This window comes from Rhinoraja longicauda, unplaced genomic scaffold, assembly GCF_053455715.1.
Source record: "Rhinoraja longicauda isolate Sanriku21f unplaced genomic scaffold, sRhiLon1.1 Scf001079, whole genome shotgun sequence".
Classification (NCBI taxonomy): domain Eukaryota; kingdom Metazoa; phylum Chordata; class Chondrichthyes; order Rajiformes; family Arhynchobatidae; genus Rhinoraja; species Rhinoraja longicauda.
In genome coordinates, this window is record NW_027602295.1 from 21400 (window position 1) to 30374 (window position 8975).

Genomic DNA, 8975 nt, shown 5'->3' on the forward strand with positions numbered 1-8975 from the left:
GATAGGCCCACTGTAAATTGCCCCTAGTGTGTACGATAGAGCGGGTGATTGCTGGTCAGCACCGACTCGGTGGGCCGAAGGGCCTCTTTCCACGCTGTATCTCTAAACTAAACCCCGGCCCACCCCTGACTTGGGCAAGACACATGACTCGTAACTACAGCCTTCGCAACAAGACTTCCACCTCCCCAACACACCGGGTTTTCTTCGGGCGCTCCGGTTTCCTCCCACCCTCCAAAGACGTGTAGGTTTGTAGGGATAATTGCCTTTGGCAAAAAATGACAATTGTCCCTCATGTGTAGGATAGTGCTAGTGGCGGGAATTGTTGGTCGGCATGGACTCAGTGGGCCGAAGGGCCTGTTTCCGCCCTGCACTTCTGAACTAAACACCTATTAGTGATCAATATCCCCTTGAAACTACGTTAGATCACCAGAATTATGCTTTCAAGACCTGGTCTCCTGACTTCTAGAAAAGTGGGGTTAGTGAGACTCCACCAAGATTTTCATTGTACCTGTACCTCACCGGATGTGCATAAGACAATAAATTCCATATTTCAACTCCAGAAGCAGATTCAGTTATGACTTTTTCATTAGACATTATTTGGACAGATGCATGGATGGGAATGGTTTGGAGGGAAGTGGGCCAAATGCAGGCCACGTGGGACTAGCCCAGAATCCCAGCTTGGTTAGCATGGCCCAGGTGGGCTGAAGGGCCTGCTTCCGTGTTATATGACACTGCGACGTGTCCGGGTGCAGTGAAAGGCCACCTCACACGCTCTCAACACGTGTGTCCGGTGCACAGCCTATAAATAGTCACCTCACTCCACGACTAGATGACAGATTACGGTTAAATGTGGACCCTGCTCAATTAATTTACTTGACAGCAAAAAAAGCTAACTAAAAAAAATTAGATTAAACAGCTGATGCAAATGAGGAAGTGGAGGTGTTGGCTGGGAAGAAAACCCCTCAAAGCTCACAACAAAATTAGCGAATTTAATCCATCACCCTTTGCTATTTAAATAATTAAAATGTAGTTAGCACAAGCAGTGTGTCGTTGCAATGGAGGGGTCTGTGTTCCCCACGCCTGCCGTTTGTCCCTCCGTCACGCCCCGCCATAGGGGGGTCCATTCACCGTCCCGCTCTCAATGGGATCCTCCTGTGCACAGACGGGCAGTGGAGTTCCATGTGTCAGGCAGTGGGGGTGGGGTCACTGGTAGAATATGTGAGTTGGAGTGGCTTGGGAAGGGTCTTGACCTGAAACGTCACCCATTCCTTCTCTCCAGAGATGGTGCCTGTCCCACTGAGTTACTGCAGCATTTTATGTCTATCTTCTGGCACGCACGCATAGACACGCAGGTGTGTGAACTGGCAGGAATGCACATACACACACAATCATAATGTAGGTATGTACACAGGCAAACGCGCACGTATGCTCACAAACGCCACACACCCACACACACACACACACACACACACCTACACTCAAACACACACGTGCGCACAAACGCGCACACATACGCGCGCGCACACATACAGAACCATTCTATCACCAACTAGAGAGGGGTCCTGACCTCCCATCTACATTACCGGACTTTATCTTGCACCAAACATTATTCCCTTTATCCTGTATCTGTACACTGTGGACGGCTTGATTGGAATCATATACAGACTTTCCGCTGACTGGAGAGCACGCAATAAATAAGCTTTTCACTGTACCTCGGTACACGTGACAATAAAGCGCGCACGCACATACACATGCACATGCAGCTGGAGGAGCCGCTGCCTCAAATCACCAGAGATCCGGGTTCAATCCTGACCTCGGATGCTGTCTGTATAGAGTCTGCACGTTCACCCCATGACCGCGTGGGTTTTCTCCGGGTGCTCCGGTTTCCTCCCACATCCCAAAGATGTGCGGGTTTGTAGGTTAGTTGGCCCTCTGCAAATTGCCCCCAGTGTGCAAGGGGAGAATGAGAAAGTGGGACAACATAGAACTGGTGTAAACGGGTGATCGATGGTCAGCGTGGACTCGGTGGGCCACGGCTGAAGTAATTGATTAACACCCACCTTTTTTTATCCAGTGTGGAAACGAGATGCAGAGAGCTGGGAAATCTTCACTGCTCAGTGTCATTAGTCACTGCAACCTTGATAATGGCAGTGTAGCTGGAAGGTCTCCCTAGTTAGATAATCATTGCCAGAATCAATCCACAGTCCACCAATGCACAGCGCAGGAGTTGTAACAAGCCAGGGATGCATGGACCATTTTTAGAGGAGAGGTTTCTGGAGATATCCTAATGTGTCGTTGAACAAAACACAAAGAGTCACACAGATGGTCAGGCAGCATCTGTAGAGGGAATGGGCAGTTGACGTTTCGGATCTGCAACCTCCTTCAGACTGGTAGAGCACTGGAGAGTTTGTAGAAGGGTCCCCACATGAAACATCGCCCGTCCATTTCTCTCCGCACACGCTGCCTGATCCGCTGAGTTCCTCCGGCACTTTGCGTTTGCTCGAGATACCAGCTTCTGCAGTTCCTTGTGTCTCCAAGTACGTTTAGTTCATTAGAGTCACAGAGTGACAAGGAAACAGGCCCTTCAGCCCATCTTGTCCAGGCCGACAAAGATGGCCCATCCAAACTAGTCGGAGTTGCCCGCATTTGGCCCACATCTGTGCAACTCTGCTGGCCTGGGGGTAACTAGGGATGGTCACCAGGGAGGTGAATCAATGACGTTTCAGCCGAGCAATTTGCCATCTTGATGTTAAACACCATCTAATCCTTGAAAGTGGCATCGTCGATAGGGTGGTCAAGAAGCACATTGGTGAGGCCAATTTAGAGTATTGTGTTCAGTTTTGTTTACCCTGTTACAGGAAAAATATTGTTAAGCTGGAAGTGTTGCAGAAAATATTTACGAGGATGTTGCCAGGAATCGAGGGCCTCAGCTATAGGGAGAGGTTGAGCAGGCTGGAACTTTATTCTTTGGGGTGCACGAGACTGAGGGGTGATCTTATAGAGGTGCATAAAATCATGAGAGGAATGGATCGGGTCAATGCAAAGAGTCTTTTACCCAGAGTAGGGGAATAGAGAACCAGATGAGAGAGATTTGTGAGGTGATGTTTTAATAGGAACCTGAGGGGCAACGTTTTCACACAGAGGGTGGTGGATATATGGAACGAGCTGCCGGAATAGGTAGGTGAGACAGGTACTAATCACAACGTTTAAGAAAACATTTGGACAGGACAGGTTTAGAGGGATATGGGCCAAACACAGTCAGGTGGCACTAGTGTAGATGGGGCATGTAGGTCGGCGTGGGCAAGTTGGGCCGAAGGGCCTGTTTCCACGCTGTATGACTCTAATCCCCTGGGTGAAAGCGATCCAGGAGTCAGTAGGACGAGCAATCCAGGGGCGGACTGCTCCCTGCGATTATCCGAGGCAGATTAGGTTGTCTTCTTTTGTTGGACCAAGCAAACACCAAAAGGCAGAGTGAAAATATGCAGTCATGCGTTTGAGATGATGTTGTTAAGGATTAGAATAAATATCCGATCTCTCAAGTGTGAAGCTCACTGGAATGATTTCATTTTCATCCCGGGCAGTGAGGATTTGCATTCACCCCACGGGAAGGCATGAATCCCCACGGACGTAGGCCATGTTACGGGCTGCATGATTCCCCACAGACTATGCAACACTGCACATGCGACCAATTGCTCCTGCGCCCGACAATCCTTTAACCTTCGTTCATTCCAGAAGCACAGGAAGCCAGGGGGGGGTTGAGAGGCTGGGACTTTATTCCATGGAGTGCAGGAGGCTGAGGAGTGATCTTGTATAAGTGTATAAAGTCATGGGTGGAATAGATCCGGTGAATGCACAGAGTCTTTAAACCCAGGATCAGGGAATCAGGAGCCAGCGGGTGGCACAGTGGCGCTGCCTCACAGCGCCAGAGGCCACGGCTCCATCCTGACTCCAGGTGCTGCTCTGCGGAGTTTGTACGTTCTCCCCGTGACCTGCATGGATTTTCTCCGGGATCTCCAGTTTCCTCCCACACTCCAAAGACATACAGGTCACGGGGTTTGTAGGTCCCCTGACATCAGTCTGAAGAAGGGTCTCGACCCAAAACGTCACCCATTCCTTCTCTCCCGGGATGCTGCCTGACCCGCTGAGTTGCTCCAGCATTTTGTGTCTACCTTACGTTTGTAGGTCATTTGGCTTTGTTATCATTGTAAATTGTCACTAGGGTGTGTAGGATAGTGTTAGTATGCGGGGATTGCTGGTCGGCGCCATTTCAGTGGGCCGTGGGGCCTGTTTCCGTGCTGTATCTCTAAACTAAAAAACTAATCAGAAGACATACGTTTAAAGTGAGCAGGGAAAATTTAATAAGAACCCGAGGGGCAACCTTTTTCTCCACAAAGGGTGGTGGATGTATGCAACAAGCTGCAGGAGGAGGTAGTTGAGGCAGGTACTATAACAACATTTCATATCATATCATATATGTACAGCCGGAAACAGGCCTTTTCGGCCCACCAAGTCCGTGCTGCCCAGCGATCCCCATACATTAACACTATCCTACACCCACTAGGGACAATTTTTACATTTACCCAGCCAATTAACCTACATACCTGTGCGTCTTTGGAGTGTGGGAGGAAACCGAAGATCTCGGAGAAAACCCACGCAGGTCACGGGGAGAACGTACAAACTCCTTACAGTGCAGCACCCGTAGTCAGGATCGAACCTGAGTCTCCGGCGCTGCATTCGCTGTAAAGCAGCAACTCTACCGCTGCGCTACCGTGCCGCCCATTAAAATACATTTGGACAGGTATATGGCTAGGAAAGGTTCAGAGAGATATGGACCAAATGCAGACAGGTGGGACCTGCTGAGATGAGCCATCTTGGTCAGCATTGACAAATTAGGCTGAAGGGCCTGTTTCCTGCTTATGACTCCAAATAAGGGGGGAAAATAAGACACAATGCTCAGCGGATAAGGCAGCATCTATGGAGAACATGGACAGGCAAAGCTTCAGGCTTCTTCAGACTTACTGTATTGGGAGGAGAAAACTGGAAGAGAGCTGGGGGCAGGACTAAACCTGGCAAAAGATAGGTCAACTCGCAAAGAACTGCAGAAGCTGGTTTACAAAACAGAAAAGACAAAGTGCTGAAGTAACTCAGTGGGTCAGGCAGCATCTCTGGAGAACACGGATAGGTGACGTTTCGGGTCGGGACCATTCTTCAGACTGGTAAATGATAGGTGAATTCATGTGAGGGGGAGGGGGGTTCTTGGCAGACGGAGAGACAAAGGTTAGTGTTGACAAAGGGTTAAAATGGGAATGTAGGAACTGTGGGGGTTTATTTTACAAGCTGACAGCATCTGTGGAGGACATGGATTGGCAAAGGAAGGCAACGGCTGGAGGCCCTACAGAAGCCTGGGGCTCGCCTGCATCGGGCGCTGTTCCATAGGACCAAGCGCAGACCAGACTTTGGAACTGGCGCCAAATTTAGTGACTCCAAAAATATATATTTGAGGGGCAGCCTTTTCACATAAAGGATGGTGGGTGTACAAACAACATTCACCGGCTCTCATTTGTCTATACGCCTACATACTTCCTCAAAAAAATCCAACAGGTTCATCAGGCAAGATCTCCCTTTCACAAAACCATGCTGACTTCAGCCTGTTTTATCATGTGTTTCGAAGCACTCAGAAATCTTATCCTTTATAATGGACTCTAAAATCTTGCCAACCACTGAAGTCAGGTTAACCAGCCTGTGGTTCCCATTCTTCCGCTTCGCTCCCTTCTTGAACAGTAATATTTGCTCTATTTTCCAATTATCTGAAACCACTCCTGACTCCAGTGATTCTTGAAAGATCACAACCAACGCCTCCACATTCTCTCGTGCCACCACTTTCAGAACCCCAGGGTGCAGTCCAGGTGGCTTACCCACCTTCAGACCTTTCCGTTTCCCAAGCACCTTCTCCTTAGTGGTAGCCACTCCACTAACTTCCATCCCATGGCTCACTTGAATTTCAGGAACATTGCTGGTGGCTTCCACTGTGAGGACCGATGCAAAAATACTTTAAAATCTGTCTGTCCATTGCCTCCACAAATGCTGCCAGCCTAAGATTATTAAGGGGTTGGACACGTAAGAGGCAGGAAACATGTTCCCAATGTTGGGGAAGTCCAGAACCAGGGGCCACAGTTTAAGAATAAGGGGTAGGCCATTTAGAACGGAGATGAGGAAAAACTTTTTCAGTCAGAGAGTTGTGAATCTGTGGAATTCTCTGCCTCAGAAGGCAGTGGAGGCCAATTCTTTGAATGCATTCAAGAGAGAGCTAGATAGAGCTCTTAAGGATAGCGGAGTCAGTGGGTATGGGGAGAAGGCAGGAACGGGGTACTGATTGAGAGTGATCAGCCATGATTACATTGAATGGCGGTGCTGGCTCGAAGGGCCGAATGGCCTCCTCCTGCACCTATTGTCTATTGTCACACTGAGTTCATCCAGCACTTTGTGTCTTGCTCAGGATTCTGGCACCAGAGGTCTCTGGAGTCTCCAGTCCTACATTACACCAGTGTTTGAGTGGCAACTATGCTACAACATGTTTCAGGATGTCAAGGTCAAGAAAGATATGACAAAAAAAAACAGTGACAAACTTGCTGCAGGCAAAGGCAAGCTTCCAGAAAGAACAAGAATTTCCATTTTTATTGCACTTTAGCATTTGGAAGATACCCAGACTCTATACAACCAAAAATATATTCCAAGCACAATATATTAGGCAAAGAGTCTCAGTTTAGAGATGCAGCCTGGAAACAGGCCCTTCAGCCCACCAGATCCACAACGACTAGCGATCACCACGTACTCCAGCACCGTCCAGCGCACCAGCGACAATTCACAATTTTTACAGAAGTCAATTAACCTACAAACTTGTGCTTCTTTGGGGTGCGGGAGGAAACCGGAGCACCCAGAGAACACCTACGTAGTCACAGGAAGGACGTACGAACTCCGTACAGACAGCACCCGTGGTGGTCAGATTGGAACCCGGGACTCTGGCGCTGTGAGGCAGCAATTCTACCGCTGCACTGCCTGACACGACCTGAAAAAATACATATCACGGACCCGAAACGTCACCTCTCCACATTCTCCAGAGATGCTGCCTGACTTGGCCCGCTGTGTTACACCAGCACTTTGTGCCTTTAGCTGAGCCACAGCGCGGGTTAATTTAGATTTTTCATCTAAATGCAGTAGCGGGGAAATGTTTATCCGCAAGGGATGATTGGCAGAGATAGTATGAGTCATTACCACTCCTACACAACACCATTTTCCATTTTCATCAGAGCTGCATGTCTATTGCTGGTTGTCAGGGAGGGGCGGCGCGTAATGGATGGGAGACAATTTTGCCTTTCAGCAGTAGCATTGAAAGGGCACACTCCAATCAGTCTCCTATTATGCACGTCTCTCAAAGCTCAAAGTAGATGGATAATTCCCCCAAATGCAAAATTGCAGATTCTTTATGCCTCTCAGTGTGTGCTCTGGTTAAAAGCAGACGCGTAGACATCAGCTAATCATCACACTGGAAGAGGTTTGCAAGGATGATGTTTCAGATGTGATGGTGGATGTATTTAGACTTTAGACTTACACCGCCAAAACAGGCCCTCCGACCAACGACCACCCCGCACGCCAGCACTATCCTACACACTACGCATCATTTACAATTTTACCAAAGCCAATTAACCTACAATTTTGGATGCTGAGAAGAAACCCGGAGAAAACCCACACAGGTTCATCAGTTTATAAGAGCAGAATTTAGGCCATTCAGCCCATCAAGTCTACTCTGCCATTCAATCATGGCTGATCTATCTTTCCCTCTTAACCCCATTCTCCTGCCTTCTCCCCATACTCTCTGATGCCTGTATTAATTAGGTCACGGGTAGAGTGTACAAACTCCATACAGGCAGCAACTGCAGTCAGGATAGAACCCGGGTCTCTGGCGCTGTAAGGCAGCAGCTTTACTGCTGCGCCACCGTGCTGCGCTGGCAGTATGCTTTCCATGGTGCACCTGTAGAAGTTTGCAAGAGTCACTGGAGACATGCCGGATTTCCTCAGTTGTCTGGTGAGGTAGAGGCTTTGGTGCGCATTCATGGCCGCCACTTCAATGACCACAACAGATCTGCACTCTGCGAGCAACAGAGCCTGGACGAGCCTGGGGTGGAAACACACACGTGTACACAAGCGTACACACACGCGCACACGTGTACATAAGCGTACACACACTCTGACACACATGCGTGCACACTCATGCACACCCATACACACGCACGCACTTTCGAACACACACACGTCCACACATAAGCATACACATGCGTACGTACACACGCCATTCATGAGCATATCGGGCACAACTTGTACACTCAAACCACAGACAGCCCTGCCTTATATTCAGATCCACACTCTCAAATGTTTCTCTTTTGAAGGTTCAAGCATCAACATCTAATTGGATTTCAGTGCCTGCACATCTAACAAGCGATGGGCAACATAATATGAATTGTCAGTCACGATTAAAGCTCGGCACGCTGATAGATTTGCACAAGGAAGCCAGTGCTAATCAGCATCACGCAATCAGTAACTCACGGGAAACAAACAATTGATTGCGATCATGGTGCAAGGAGCACAATGTAAATAACTGGGTGCCATACAGCACAAGAAAGAGTTATCGTGGAGCCGTCCAAATGAACAGAATGATTTAAACAACAGTTTAGAGAGTTAACATGCTGCAAATGCATCGTTGCCTCGGGAGAGCTCCTGGTTCACGCATTCTGCTCAGAAATGCATTTGCGCCTCATGAAAAAAACACACATACACTTTGAACGTTAATTGAATTGGAGCCTGATGTTGAAATGGCTTAAAGTATGGTTTAAAGGTTGAGAACCCTGGGACGACTCTATTCCTTGGAGCGCTGGATGATGAGGGGTGATCTTATAAAGGTGTATAAAATCTTGAGAGGA